The following is a 15,190-nucleotide window of genomic DNA, read 5'->3' as shown; positions in this document are numbered from 1 at the left end:
CTGTTGACATTTTACAAAGTGTGAGTAGCAGATGCAAGCTCTTGAATAACGAATAAGTTGGGAAATGTATATCCCATATGCAGGAGAAGTTGGTATATTGCTACTAAGGTGTGGGAAATTGATAATTTTAAAATTAAAATCCTCTCGTTTGTCATAGATTCTAGTACTGAGATGACCGCTTATGTCAAATTCGAGGTATAAGTCTAAAAATGAGGCAGAGGAAGCCATGTCTGTTGTTTCTTTAATTTATAGTTCTTGAGGATATATTAATGGAACCCAATCAGAAAAATTTGGATTGTTAATGGAAAGAACATCATCAATATATCTGAATGTGAAATTAAATAATCTGGCTTCTTTGATATTCTTGTGTCTGAAGGAACTCCGGCTCGTATGAAAATAAGAAGAGGTCGGCAAGGAGAGGCGCACAGTTCGTTCCCATAGGAATGCCGACAATTTGTTGAAAAAGTCTTCCTCCAAATTCAACAAATATGTTGTCAATAAGAAACTCCAGCATACTGATCACTTGTTCCTGTGTGTAGCATGTTTTACCTTTTTGTTCACTATAAACAAAATATGCCGTATGGTATACCAAAAGTAATAAATGTATAGCTTATGCTATCATTTTTATGTTGAAAAGCATTGTGGATTATTTTTTATAGACGTTTTTTCAATTTCACATGGAGAATGGTGGTATACAGGGCTGAAAAATCAAAAGTTTTGATAGAACTAACATGACTAATTTCGGAGAAAGATAGCGATTTAAAATAATCCAGAAGTTCTGTAGAGTTTTTTGAATCCACATATGTGTGTAAACACGAGTAAACTGTTTCACAGTATTTCTGAAGACCCTCTTTCACTGCGGACAGAATTTTGTCAATCTAATGGACAATTCTTTCGTCAAACATGCAGATGAGCCGGCAATGTACCGTTGTTTGTACGGAATTTTGTGAATCTTAGGTATCCAATACAAACAAGGTAAGTCCTCCGATTGTTCGCTGTTCAATGTAATGTTCATTGAAGCCATGAAGGACTTATGATTCGCCAAAATCTCATCCTTGTCAAATGATATGTCTTTTTATGTGGGATTATTTGAGTGCTCATTTATTCATCATTCTTTTAAAAGACACTCGTAGTAGTACGATTTACATACAAAGACAATATTAATTGAAGCTTTGTCCACAGGAACAACAACATACTAATCGTGACGAGATGATAGACATTTCATAGCCTCATTGTCTCTGAAAACGGACTTTGGTCGATCATTCACACAGTTTTTCAACTTTTGAATGCGACGTTTTATCAGAGACCTGATTGTTTTGACCCATTCTGACAAAGTGTCCAGTTCAACTTTTCTCGTTTAGCCCATGCTGTGGCGTAGTCTTCAATGGAATTCATAATTATTTTGAGGTTAGGGTTCCAATTGATGTGTTGGGGTTCTCTAAACTTAGGACCATGTATATCACCTTTCGGAGATGTTCATGTTGAATTATGTTTAGAAAATAATTTACAACGAATGCTGGATGTCGTATTGGACTGGTGCGCTACATGGAAACTTTCAATTAACATTAACAAAACTAAAATCGTACATTTCCGAAATCAACCAATTGCAAGGTCAGATCGGATTTTCAATTGTTCCGGCAATAACCTTGATTACTGTGAGTCTTACAAATACTTAGGTGTCTGGATGGACGAGTACTTGACATTTAAAAAACGGAACTATCAAAAGCGGCGAGTCGTGCCCTTGGAGCGTTAATGACAAAGGCGTCTATGTTGGGTGGAAAGACATATAGGGTTTGCACGAAACTATACATCAATGGTGGAGCCAGTTCTTCTTTATGGTAGTGGTATTTGGGGCACTAAATCGTTAAGTGCTATATCGACAATTCAAATCAGGGCATATACATTTTTTTTGTACGTTGGAAAACAAACGTCTAATTTAGATTCGCGCGGCGATATTGACTGGACGTCGTGCTTTACTATAAACAGCGAATTAACAACTGTGGACTTTTGTGTAGACTTTTACACTCTGATCAATACAGAAACTGTAATACGATACTTTGGACATCAAGGTATAGAGAAGGGTGGGCTTTGCAGGTGGAAAAAAACTGTTGATTTGTTAAATGTGAGAGATCTTGTGTAAAGTTTATCTGTATCTACAAAAACTGTGATGCGTAACAATTAACTGTATTAGATAACACGGAGAAGTCTGTAATGATTTACGTAACTCACAGAACGGAAATAAATTACGAACTTATAGGCGATACAAACAATGTGTGAAAATAGAACGCTACGTCCGTCTGAACATTTTCCAAACTGAACGACGTACCATGGCTCTGTTTCGCTCCGGTTCACTCCGCCTACACCCATTGAACACAGAATATGTGTATTCATGCAATTTCAACAGCGTTGAAACAGAAACACTCTTTCTAATTGAATGCTCACTTTATGACGATCTACGATACAATCTCTTTAATAAATGCTCAAAACTAATCTTAAATTTATTTATTTTTTAAGTGACATGTCCCATTCTGAATAAAAAGTTTACGAGATTTTTTGGTATAATATGTCAAAATGATCGTTATCGGTTCATTGATCGTAGCCATGTCAATTCGTAGGTATCGATATTTTTCCTCCGAAAAACTCGATCTTGCACAAGTTAAAAAAAGGCAAAATAACAAACAAATCTACCAGCACATGTACATGAGGGTATCATCAGCTCAGTAGTCAGTGCTTCGGTACTGACATGATTTTTAACAATACTGTCCAAAATTGTCCGTTAAAAATGTTTTGAACTATACGGTTTTAACTCCCTCAGGCAAAGTTTACCTTAAATAAGTTTGACTATTTTTAAAGGTCCTTTTTGGTCACATAGCTCTTCATCTGTTTAGATTATTATACATTCTTGGCTTACAAAAATCGGCTTTGAGCGTTCCTGGTGAATGTTATTCCAGAAAAGCGCTTCGGACACATGACATGTAAAACGTGTTGTTTCTTTTTTTTTTTTTTCTTTCAAAATACATTGTTTATGAAAAACAATTTACCTAACATGATACTTACGTGGTTAATACATACGATTTTCCCGTTTTGTAATTTCCTTGACCTGATATTTCCATTTTATCGGGTTTTCAGATGTTAACTCTATACCTCTTTTTTTCGTGTAAAAAAATGTATGGAACGCATTTCGTGTCATAATTGTTATTTATTATTTTTTTATCATTTCATATAACAACTAGCAACGCCTGGTATGTTGGTATTTTCTATTATATGTTGTATTAACATTGTTTAAAAGAAGTTTATACTTTTCTTTGTAGCTCTTCACATCTATCTTGTTCGGTCAACATTGAAGAATAAAATGGTTTAAACTGTCTGCATTAGTAACATTACTTAGTGACAGAACAGTGAAGAGATTCAACACAGCACTGAGTAACATGGATTCATTAGAAATCAACACGGCTGATCAGACGTTCTAGGAGAAAAGCAAGAAAAGGAAACACGATTGAGAACACTGACCCCTAAGACAAAAGAGGAATACGATAAAACAGTTACGAATAACTTTTTCAAAACTGTCACTATTTAAAGGAAATGTTGACTATATGAAATTGGAACGTTCAAATTTGAAGATCAAACTAACGAATTAATATCTGTGTGCAAAAAAGGATTGAAAATGAGCTCACCACATACCTCTATATGGCAGAAGAAAACTCTCAATATCTCAAAAGGAGAAACACGACAGATAGCCTCCAAGAATTCGAAATTCACGAATCAGTGTATAGCGTTCTAGAACTATCAGCTAAAGCTACAAAAACATTATTAGAATTCGCAGCCAAGGAAGCCGAACTTAAGAAAGCAGATGCACAAATACTGAAAAAAAGATGGACATTCAAACAGATCTCGAATTTCTTGGTAAGCAAAAGGAAGCTGATGTAGCGTGTGCAGAGTACAAGGTAGCTATGGAAGAAGGTGGGTCATAGCATGATGTCGGGTGTATATTTAACGGTCCGAGCTACCGTGATTATCCGATTCAGAGTAATCTTTACACAGGAGATCATGCTAGTACTACTACCCCAAGTGCAAACCAGGATCAAATACCTGTATCGGAGCCTGCTATAGCTCACGGTATAAAGACCTTTTCTCTTACACAGCGGAGTGGAATTGATGCACCGAACAACATTTCTACGTAATCTTAGACCCTAAGATGTTGACAACAACCCTATTTTGAGCGAATTTTCATGTTTTCTTGTAAAGAAAGGTCGTTTGATGTCACGATTTAACCGTTTCAATGACCGCCTCGAATCGTATGCACTTTGGAAATCGGTTTTCAAAGCTATTACAAGGGAACGTTAAGTAACCGCGGTGAAAGAAATCAAACTTCTCATTAAGTGGCTCGCTCCCGAATCATCCAAGTTGGTCAAAGCATTCGGACATCGAACATAAATGATCCACCAACGGGATTACGCAAGATATGGCAAAGGCTAGAAGAACGTTTCCGGAGCCCGTAAATGATAGAAACGTCGCTCAAGTCAAAGATCAGCAACTTTCATAAAGGATGTGAAACGCTTGTATGACTTACAGGATATTTTATCAGAAGTCCTGTATACGAGAAGCTTCTAAGTTACTTCGACTCTTCAGTAGGAATCAACCCGATAGTGAGTAATGGCCACCATCGCTACTACATAGAGGGATGGATAATGCAACAAAAAAGAAGAAGTCAAATAATGTTCCGTATTCGCTATTTTCGTATTTTTGTTGAATTCATATCTAGAAAGTTCAATGACCCAGGATTCAAATTTAAAAGTGATCAGAACAACAATGCACCACGAACACTGGATAAAGAATACGGACAATCATCTCATGCATCAGAAGTCACGCATGAGAAACGTAAATGTCAGTAAGACCGAAATTGCTACTTCCGCAGAGTATCTATAGACTTTGACATACACGACCTGCAATCATTTAACGTATGAGTAATCTTATGAATAGCACAGTTAAGCTTCAATTGTGGTTTGAAACTATATATGACTTATATTGATTATAATTAAAGTTATGAGTATATTAATTACAGATGGCAATTAATTGATTAGTATATTTATGTGCTTAATTTATTGTATTTACTTATTTGACATTTGGACTTATTGACATGCGACGTTTTCTACTTGTTTGTGTAACTTTGGTTTACTGTACTAGCATTTGAGTTAAAAGATTTTTTTACCATGTTCATTGGCCATGGATCGCACATTTACTTTATTTCTATTGGACATTGTGCTTTGGCGCTATATTTCTTTTGATCTTTTATTCTGGTCATCACTTTTGATAAAATGTTGGAAAAAGTCATATGTGAAATTTGATAGGATCTAAGTTTGATTCATTCTTTCATAGTTTTCTATATTCTATATACAGGTATATTTTCAGTAATCCTGGAAAGAAGTAAGATTTATTTTTCAGGAGGCCTTTGCACCTCATGTGAAAGCTAAGTGTGCTTTTTGTAATGTTCGTTTTTTATTCAGCCATGCTGGACCTATGCGATCACTCTGTTTTTGGAGATGGTGCAGAATACTAAGTTGAAGACATGTCATGAAACTAATTATGTGTTTTTATGACTTGCAGAAATTTTCTACACCATTTTAATCATCAACTGCCAACTTTTGACATGTTATTTGCCCTTAAATTAAGAAAGGATTGGTCGAACAACCCTCAAATTTATAATGATTTACTATTGATGAATTAATTTGAAAAAGTATTTTTACATCAATTGAATCAGTTGATAACAATTTTGAAAGTATTATATTATTATCTTATGCTTGTGTAAGTTTTTGTTCTATGAAATTTAACATGTGTGTTAATATATCTAAGTTGATTCCCTCACTTTTTTGAAATGGTATTACTCCAATTCTTTCCATAGGCAAGTAAGAGTCAGTATGATTATAAACTGTCATGATTTTCAAATAATTACACTCAAAAGTGTAAGTATTAATTGGAAACAACCACAGTCTTAATTCACCACATTTAAGAGCCAGTCTGTGGTAAAATCATACAAAATGGTCGGAATCCAAAATTTTCCAATCAGACTGATATTTTGTATTTTTGATACCTTATATGTAATAACTATTTGTGCAAAATGTTTTGAAAAAATATTCAGCCATTATTTGTGTATGCAGAACATTCGATAATTGTCCATTTCTGTACTGACAAAAGGCCATTTTAAGCCTATTTTAGGGTATTTTGACCTGTTTTCTTGTATTATTATAGAAAAGTTGCAGCTTAATGATAACTAATACCTTTACAAACAACTTAAAATGAAAGAAAATTAGGATAGTTTTCAAAGTTTTGACATTTCTCAATACCCCTACTGGCAGGTTGATATTGCATGGTTTTGAAAAAGGGCCGATTCAGAAAAATTTGTCTTTTTTAAAGACCTGAATCTTGTAAGATCATGTTTTGTTTTTAATAAAATGTAATACAGCATGAAGCTTATATATTTATCTTCAAAACGTAAGAAAATGGTGCTCGGCAAATGATACCTTCTTACGATAAAATAACAATTTAAGATGGACAAGATGGCAATTTTGCCGTATTTATGATTTTTTTATTGGTTACAAGAGAAACTTTACAAATGTATGTGATAGTAAAAATATAAGTAAATAATGACAGATATAATGTTTATTGCTTATCTTGTTTGATTAAACTCAGTTTAACTTAGTTTTAATTGAAAATATACTCCAGAAGTAGGCCTGGAAAGACCCCTTTTAAGCCCCAAAATTTAGCATTTTTCAATTTGTTTAAAATACATGTATTAACTTATCGCTACTTATTGAAGTCACTTTTCAAAAGTAGAATACTTCAGTTACTTTCATGATTTAAAATCTTTTTTTAATGGGCTGTTTTTTTTAGAATACTATGAACATTCAACAGGTACTATCATCATTAATTTATGTAAAATTTCTGAAATATTCACAATTTTAGCATTTGTGCTAATTTTAGACATTTGTTGTCTAAAATGGATATGGCTACTTTTGTTCAGTATTGATATGTAAATACATGTTGTATTTGATGATGTTACATACACATATAAAAATTGAGACTGAGTGCTTCTTACCTAGAAAAGGAGGTCCATTTTTTTTATATTGGAATTAATCTTTATAAGCTTTTTGTCAAATATCAAGCAGATGCTGAGAAAAGTGTTACTTAAATTTTGTGACATGAATGACAGATAGTGATCCCTATGTAGCTTCTGGGATAACAGTTGACATAACAACAATGTTAAGTTTCCTCATAGAATGTAATCTCCAATAACTTGAGGCATGTGAATAAGACATGTAAGATGTAGTTAGCCTATTACTACCACAGACAAACAAAAATATTTCAAATGGAAATAAAATTTATTTTAAACTTCATGAATAAAAACAAATATACAGATAAATGGTTCAACTGTGGTGCAAACATTTTCATCAAAATGGTTATATAATTATTCAGGCTGTTTTCTTATAGTTTTACTGTCATATAATATTAGCGAAGTCTACCAAAACGGTCTGAATACATGCAAACAGTGATAAGATCTGAAGCCAGGTCGGATGACTATTCAGGTCTAAGTTAGTAAGTATGCATCAATAATAGCTTCGGTCAAAACATCCTGTTGTAATATTGACTGTGCTTCGTCTGTTTTCCTCTTTTCTACTACAGATCAGAACACTTTATCGACTTGTACTGTGCAGGTACAATATAATTCAAAATCAAATCAATAATTTCTGATGATAATTATGTAGAAAAAGCCATTGTACTTTTTGATACATCATCCCATGCAAGATTCAATTGGTTCCTAAATGGTGGATACTTTCCATTTCAAAGGAAATGCAAGCCTCTGTTGAGTTTCTCCCGGTCAGAAATGTTATCTGTTTCCCAATCTGATGCTAAATATTATGAAAAATTAGTTGATGCTGTGAATATACTCCTATGAGAACCTGAGCATCTTTAATTTGGCTTTCATCTCCATCTAAAAAGATAAAAATTAATCTACAAATGTACTTTAAAAAACTTATATATCCCTTATTAAATTAAAGATAAATGAATTCTCAAATACATGTATACAATGTCCATGATATATGAGATAACTATGAAATCTATTTGGTTGGGACCCAATGAAAAAACATATATAAGATTCCTCAACTGTTGGAGTAAAATCATTGCTTTACCACATCTAGTATATCTGATAAAACCTCAATGTCTTAATGCAAAAACTTAACCAAATCTTTCATGCAGAATTTGTAGGCCAAATTGACCTTATCAATAGTAACCATGTTGTACTACCCAAGATATCTATCCACTAGCTATAGTCAAGTATCAATGTAATACCATGTCTGTCAAGTATTTTGCCGCTATTCTTTCACGGACTGTAACTAACGTTACCTTTGTAACGTCAACACGTTTATTACGTTATTGTAGTCATACAAGCAAGTGGAGTCATTAAAAGCAATTAGAACTGTTCACACGTATTCTATTTACACAAGCGAAGTACTAACCAAATAAACCCAAACATTGGTGCCGTGACTCATGGAGAAGCTGAAAGCAATTCGTGGTGGACACAGAAGCGCCGTCACAAGACTAATCAATAGAACTAACCAGAAAATTTCAGAAAATGAAATCGAGAACCAAGAACTTTCGGCAGGCACAGACACTCTGATGAAGAAGAGGAACTTACTTGAAACTTTGGACACACAGATTTTAGATGGAACAGAAGTCGGAGATATGGAACAGGAAATTTTGGATAGTGATGAATTCAATTTACATTTGGAAGTGTCAATTCACAAATTCAAGGACATTACATCAAACTCAGGAGCTAGCGTTCTAAAACCTACGGTGAGTGATTTTTTAAATCAAGGTCCAGCAGCACATATTTCAACATTTCCAACAACAAGCAATATTAATCACAACACAAATCAAATTGTTCATGTTTGTAGACGGATACGGTAAACATCTTATTCTCCGGCCACAAAGAAGATGAGAAGGTGTCAATGGTTCAGGTTCGTTGACATCTGATGACACGTACGTGATTGGTCGGTCGTTCAATCGTAGTCGTAGATCGTTACCAAAAACAATGATTTCAGACAATGCATCAACTTACATAGCCGCCAGTAATGAAATTCAACGGCTAACGAATTCGCAATCTTTATTAGAAAAAATACAAGATCAAGGAACAGAATGGAAATTTATTCCAAAAGGAGCACCTTGGTACGGAGGATTCTGGGAACGTATGATCGGACTAACCAAAACAACTTTAAAGAAAGTAATAGGAAGTAAATGTATACGCATGGAAACATTACAGACAGTCATCACTGAGATTGAATCTACATTGAACGACCGACCAATCACGTACGTGTCATCAGATGTCAACGAACCTGAACCATTGACACCTTCTCATCTTCTTTGTGGCCGGAGAATAAGATGTTTACCGTATCCGTCTACAAACATGAACAATTTGATTAATTTTGAACCAAGTACACATAACAACTTGAATCAACGTCTACAGGATCAGCACAACATTATTCAACATTTTCGACGAAGATGGAAAAATGAATATCTTACATCATTAAGGGAATACCACACGGCTTTAGGACACAATAATCAGACTATCAAAGTTGGTGATGTGGTTCAAATACATGAACATTCGCCTAGAATTAATTGGAAGCTAGCCATTGTAGATGAACTATTGGTTGGCAAGGATGGACTCGTTAGAGCAGTGAATTGGCGTACAAACAATGGACATACAAATCGTCCAATTTCAAAGTTATACCCGATAGAGGTTTCTTGCGATTTGTTTCAATCAACACTTGACACCAAAGAACGTAAATCGAAGAAGGACGCCAGGGAAAAGATTCGCCAGTTGATGTTTTAATTTTATACTTATACAGACTTTAATTTTTCAAATGATTTTTATTTTCTACATACATTGACTTTAAGTTAAACTGTGAATATTTGCGATATCTATGTATTTATTAAGAATTTTTATCATTTTCACTTCTCGGCGCCCCCAGTGTCAAGTATTTTGCCGCTATTCTTTCACGGACTGTAACTAACGTTACCTTTGTAACGTCAACACGTTTATTACGTTATTGTAGTCATACAAGCAAGTGGAGTCATTAAAAGCAATTAGAACTGTTCACACGTATTCTATTTACACAAGCGAAGTACTAACCAAATAAACCCAAACAATGTCTATTATCTTACAGAGAGACCTAAACACACAAAATTAACAAAGTTGCTCAAGTGGAAAATGTAGGTCAACATTACCTTTATAAAAGTGAATCATGTTGGACTATCCAAAATCAATACACTGGTTAAGTATCAAAGCTATACAATTTTGTACCTGAGATATTGACCTTAATGCAAAAAACTTAACCATGTCACTCATGTGGAAAATGTAGGTCAAGGTGGCCTTATTTTTATTATTTACACGATTGCTCTACCCAAAACCTATCCACTGGTCAAATATCATAGCTATACTACATGTTTCATGACTATATCTACATGATCTAGTGTCACTTAAGTGAAAATATAGGTCATAATGACCTTATTATTTATGTTTATTAGGAAATTCTAATATGTTGTCCTTGATTGAATCCAAGTCCATGATAAAACTAATACAAAGCTATACCCAGTACTGTAAATTCAGAAATTATTGCGTGCATTAATAACTGCGATTTTGAAATGTAATTTTAGACTGAAATGCGAATTTAATTTTTGCAATATTCAGAAAAATCCTGTTTAATTCATATACATGTAGTAAATTTCAAAATGCGAGTTTAAATTAGTGCGATTATAACCCTATCGCATTTTCGCAATAACAAAAACATCGCAATAATTTCAGAATTTACAGTAATATTTTTGACATTATCACTTTTTTGGTAATGGTTTAAAATTTTACCACTGGTTGTTATATGATTCCCTAACCTCCACCCCTTCCCACTAAATGTATCTCTGTACATTTTACAATCAATTTAAAATGTTCAAAATGCCTTTCAATTGCCCCTGTAACATGTGTAAATAAACTATGTAGGGATGTATAAGAACATTGCCACATCCGATCTCTGATTTTGTTAGATGTATTTATGCTTTGTGTCAATCTGATGAGTTAAGCCTCAACTGACACATGACTGATTTCTTATGTTGTACTGTTACACTACTGTCCCAGGTTAGATGAGGGTTGGCGCCTTCAAACGAATTTAATCTCAAAGTGGTTGTTGTTTGTTGCTGTATACCATATTTGTTTTTCGTTCATTGTTTTGTACATATATTTACTCATTCTAAATAGTTTAACATTTGTGATTTCTGGGCCTTTGATAGCTGACTATGCGGTATGGGCTTTGTTCATTGTTTAAGGCCATACAGTGACCTATAGTTGTTACTTTTTATGTCATCTATTCTCTTGTGGAGCATTGTCACATTTGCAATCTATTCAAATCACTCCTTTTTTTATAAATGCAATAACATTCTCATACATGTATGTTTTCTTATCATAATCTTTTTTGTACCAACTATGATTCCTCCATCAGTTACTGTTTGTCTAATCTTGGTAAAACACTGCTTGCAGAAACCTACAATGTATGCCTTTGTGAAAAAATGGAATAATGCAGCCAGTCAATGGTACCATACACACTAAAAACATCAATAAAACACGATCATGTCAATGTCCAGATGAACAATGTTTCAGGTGTGAACAATCAATCAATTTATAAACCTGTTGTTCTACTGCATGATGCCAGTGAATAAATTATAATAGACAAATCTGTTTAATCAAATCAAAGGTTAAAACTTATTTATTTACAAAAAGGCATGCCTCATTCGAATACATGGACATGATGGAGACATCATTAAAGTCAGTGAGCAGAATGAATATCAAGACTACATGTAAAACGTCAACTTCAAGGGAGAAACTCACACCCTATAAAAACCTAGATTTTGTGCTTTCATTTCAGACAAATAAAAGGGGAATTGAGATTTTAGTGACAAAAACAAAACAAGTTTAACCTCAATACATTTATGTGTGCCCTTTCGAACTAAGGAATATATTGTTGGTTGGTTTTTACATGTAGTACCGCTGGTATGTCCTTGCTTCAATAGAAATTTATAATTTACAATTTGTTGTATCTTGACCATATATACATGTACATGTAGTGCAGGTTGTTTTTTTTAAATTTAATGACTCATTTCTGGTAATTTACAGCTCGCAATTAGATGGTGGTTGTCAGGTTGTGCGTGTTGCATATAGCACATATCTACAATAAGTACAAAATGTGCATGTACACAATGTATTAGAAATAAATGCCTTTTTCCATATACATGTATATATGTTCATTGTATCACATAATTATATACCTCGCCACTATGTCATGCATATGTGGCGGTTTTAAAAATGAATCTTTTCATAATACAGTGGTGGATTCATCCAAGGAGGGACCGGTGGTCAAAATAATTATGACGTCTTGAAAGGCCATTTTATTTTATGGCTATGCCTATGGCGCCTGCGTCGCAGTAAGGCGTCAAACATGTCAAAGCAAAAAAAATAAAATAGCCCTTCAAGACGTCATATATATGTGGACTAGGGACCAGTTGGTTAGAACCTTCCCTTTTTTATACTGATTAATGCTTTTGAATAGGGACATATGGATGGACCTCCCTTTTTATCATGCTAAGAACCACCACCCCCCTTTTTTTTTAATTGGCTAGATCCAACCCTGTCATAATTAACTAATTTATTTTTGTAGTTTACCTGACACTTTTGGAATTAGTTGTCATTATAAAAGTCAGTATTCCTATGATAGGGTTAGTGTAGTTCCTCCATCACTATCAGCTTTTCGCCTTTTGGAGTTTTGCCTTAGTGTCCGCAGGACGATCTTTTAATCCACACTTTGTTGAATAGTCCCGCCAATATATCCCAAAAAAGTCTCTGTGCCATCGGCATGGACATATTGACAATTTTATAGCAGCACGATCAACAGAAAACAATGTCACTTATGTGTATAAAATAGTCCTCCTGGAACATGTGGAAAGTTTGATAAACAGGCCTCACTGCCCTCAGTGCTGTGGATAAATTTAAGGTGGTGGTTGTGTCCTTTGTACAAAGATAAACCTTGTCTAACAGATGAGTTGTATAGTGCTTTGATTGTCCACAACAACCTCAAAGATTAGAAAAATCGGACCGAACATAGACGTCTGCTTTTCATCACTGAAAGCTGCCATATTGCCAGTAAAAGATTTCCATTAAGGGAGACAATTTAACCACAAAAATAACAGTGAGGCTACCTTTGGGTAACTTAATGTTAAATTTTGCAAATAAAAAAGAAAAAAACCCCTACATTTAGGCAGAAATATTTTTCAACATAAAATAAATCAATTTTAGCCCAGTTACCATCTACTTTAGGAAATTTTAGTCAAATAACAAGAAACAAAAACTATTAGAATTATTGCATTTTATGGTTATTTTAAGAGTATTTTTTATCAATTTTCCATTATTTGCCAAGCTAAAATACTTTACCTGTCTTAGAACTGATATACACCTTTCAAAATATTATAAAAGTTAAGAAAAAAAAATATGATCTTAAGAGAAAACTGCTATTGAGTACATGTAGTATATACAAGTTGTTTATTACATCTGTTGCGCGAACTTTCTGGCAACCTGCCAAAAGGTCAGAAATTCTCAAAAAGCTATTGTTCTGGTTATTAACTAATGTTCCTTCAAAATATAATATAAATAATATTTCATTTAAGAGCTATATAAATTATCCAGACCCTTAAAAAGTGCCTAAATAAGGTGTATTTTTTAGCCATTTTTTTAAATAATTCACTAATATGCAAAATAGGCGGTTAAATGGAAAATAGGGCAAATTAACAAAAAAAATTTTTTTTATCTTAACTCCTGAATACCTAAAGTTTTTGGAAATATATATAATTTTGGCAAGTTGTAACTACCAATTTGGACGAAATTTGGGATATTGCATGGTTTTATGGCAGACTGGCTCTTAACATGTTTAATATTTCATGACCTGTTACATAATTAAATAGGCACAATTTATTACACATCTAACTGAATACACACATTCTTGAACTCAATAGTAAACATACAAATGTATTACTTATTTTGATCTACACTACATTAAAATATTCTGTTAATCTTGCTAGCTAGCTGAATGATTAATCAAACGTGGTTTTTTTTTTCAAAGAAAAGATAAAAAATGTAAAAATATGTATAAAAATGCAAGCAATTTTTTTTCACTTGTAAAATCAGTGACATTATCATCTGACATAAGTCAATAATCAAGATCTAATTAATTAGTTACAATTATCAGAAATTTGGTTGAAACAATAAACAAAAATGCATAACTCTTACCTGAGCATTTTCTGCAATTAAAATTTATTTGTTTGTTCTACATTTATATCCCATTATATTGCTATTTAACAGTAATTGGAAATATCTCAGCATTAGGTATTTGTACATTTAAATTTGAATACAGGAAATGTATTTTTTCTTAATGAAGAATGAACACAAATTTAGATAAAAATTAGTTATTATTTTTTTTTATTTTTGTTGTTGAGAAAGTGCATTTCCAAGACCTCTTTCTGGAAATTGATAAGCCAGTTATTATTAATGGCATATAAAAAATATATTACTTGTTTGACGATTTCCCTTTCCATTCATGTCAATACCATTAAATTGCAAATATTTATAAAACAAAAATCTGACAGAGTCTAATATTGAAATATCAATATATATATCATTATTTGCATCAATATTGCGAAATTCCCTACCTGTGGGCAATAACATAGAAATAACAGTAAGATTGAAAATGAAAAGAGAAAAAAATATTGAAAAAAGTATGATCAGAAAAAATATCAGACTAGCTATGAATATGGCTGGATCACAACATCGACGATGCTTTGATTCTGTTTGTTGCTATTTTATGCTACCCGCATTTAAACAGCATGTAGCTTTTGCTTGTAGTTTTGTTAATTTGCTTATGTCATTATTTGCTTTAACCGCTTATTGTCATTTTTGTATATTAGACTTGCCTATATAATATAAGTCATTAAGTGCATATGGACTAAACTTTGTCAGATACGCTCACCAATCATGCCAATATAAGCATATTGTTGAAAATGCACGCGGAACATATTTATTTATATTCTAATAGTATTAAGAGCA

The 15,190-nt window shown here is 33.2% G+C and overlaps 1 long non-coding RNA gene across 1 annotated transcript; it reads right to left on the bottom strand.

Moving 5' to 3' along the window:
- Positions 1–6,497: 6,497 nt before the first annotated feature.
- Positions 6,498–13,307, bottom strand: LOC127726423 (uncharacterized). The gene is made up of 3 exons (XR_007993535.1): positions 12,761–13,307; positions 11,490–11,585; positions 6,498–7,987 (listed from the first exon to the last, which is right to left on the bottom strand). It is a non-coding gene; the product is annotated as an uncharacterized LOC127726423 (long non-coding RNA).
- Between the last annotated feature and the right edge of the window lie 1,883 nt (positions 13,308–15,190).

This window comes from Mytilus californianus, unplaced genomic scaffold (genome assembly GCF_021869535.1).
Source record: "Mytilus californianus isolate M0D057914Y unplaced genomic scaffold, xbMytCali1.0.p SCAF_17, whole genome shotgun sequence".
In the NCBI taxonomy this organism is placed as follows: domain Eukaryota; kingdom Metazoa; phylum Mollusca; class Bivalvia; order Mytilida; family Mytilidae; genus Mytilus; species Mytilus californianus.
This window is presented reverse-complemented; position numbering and strand designations above follow the sequence as displayed.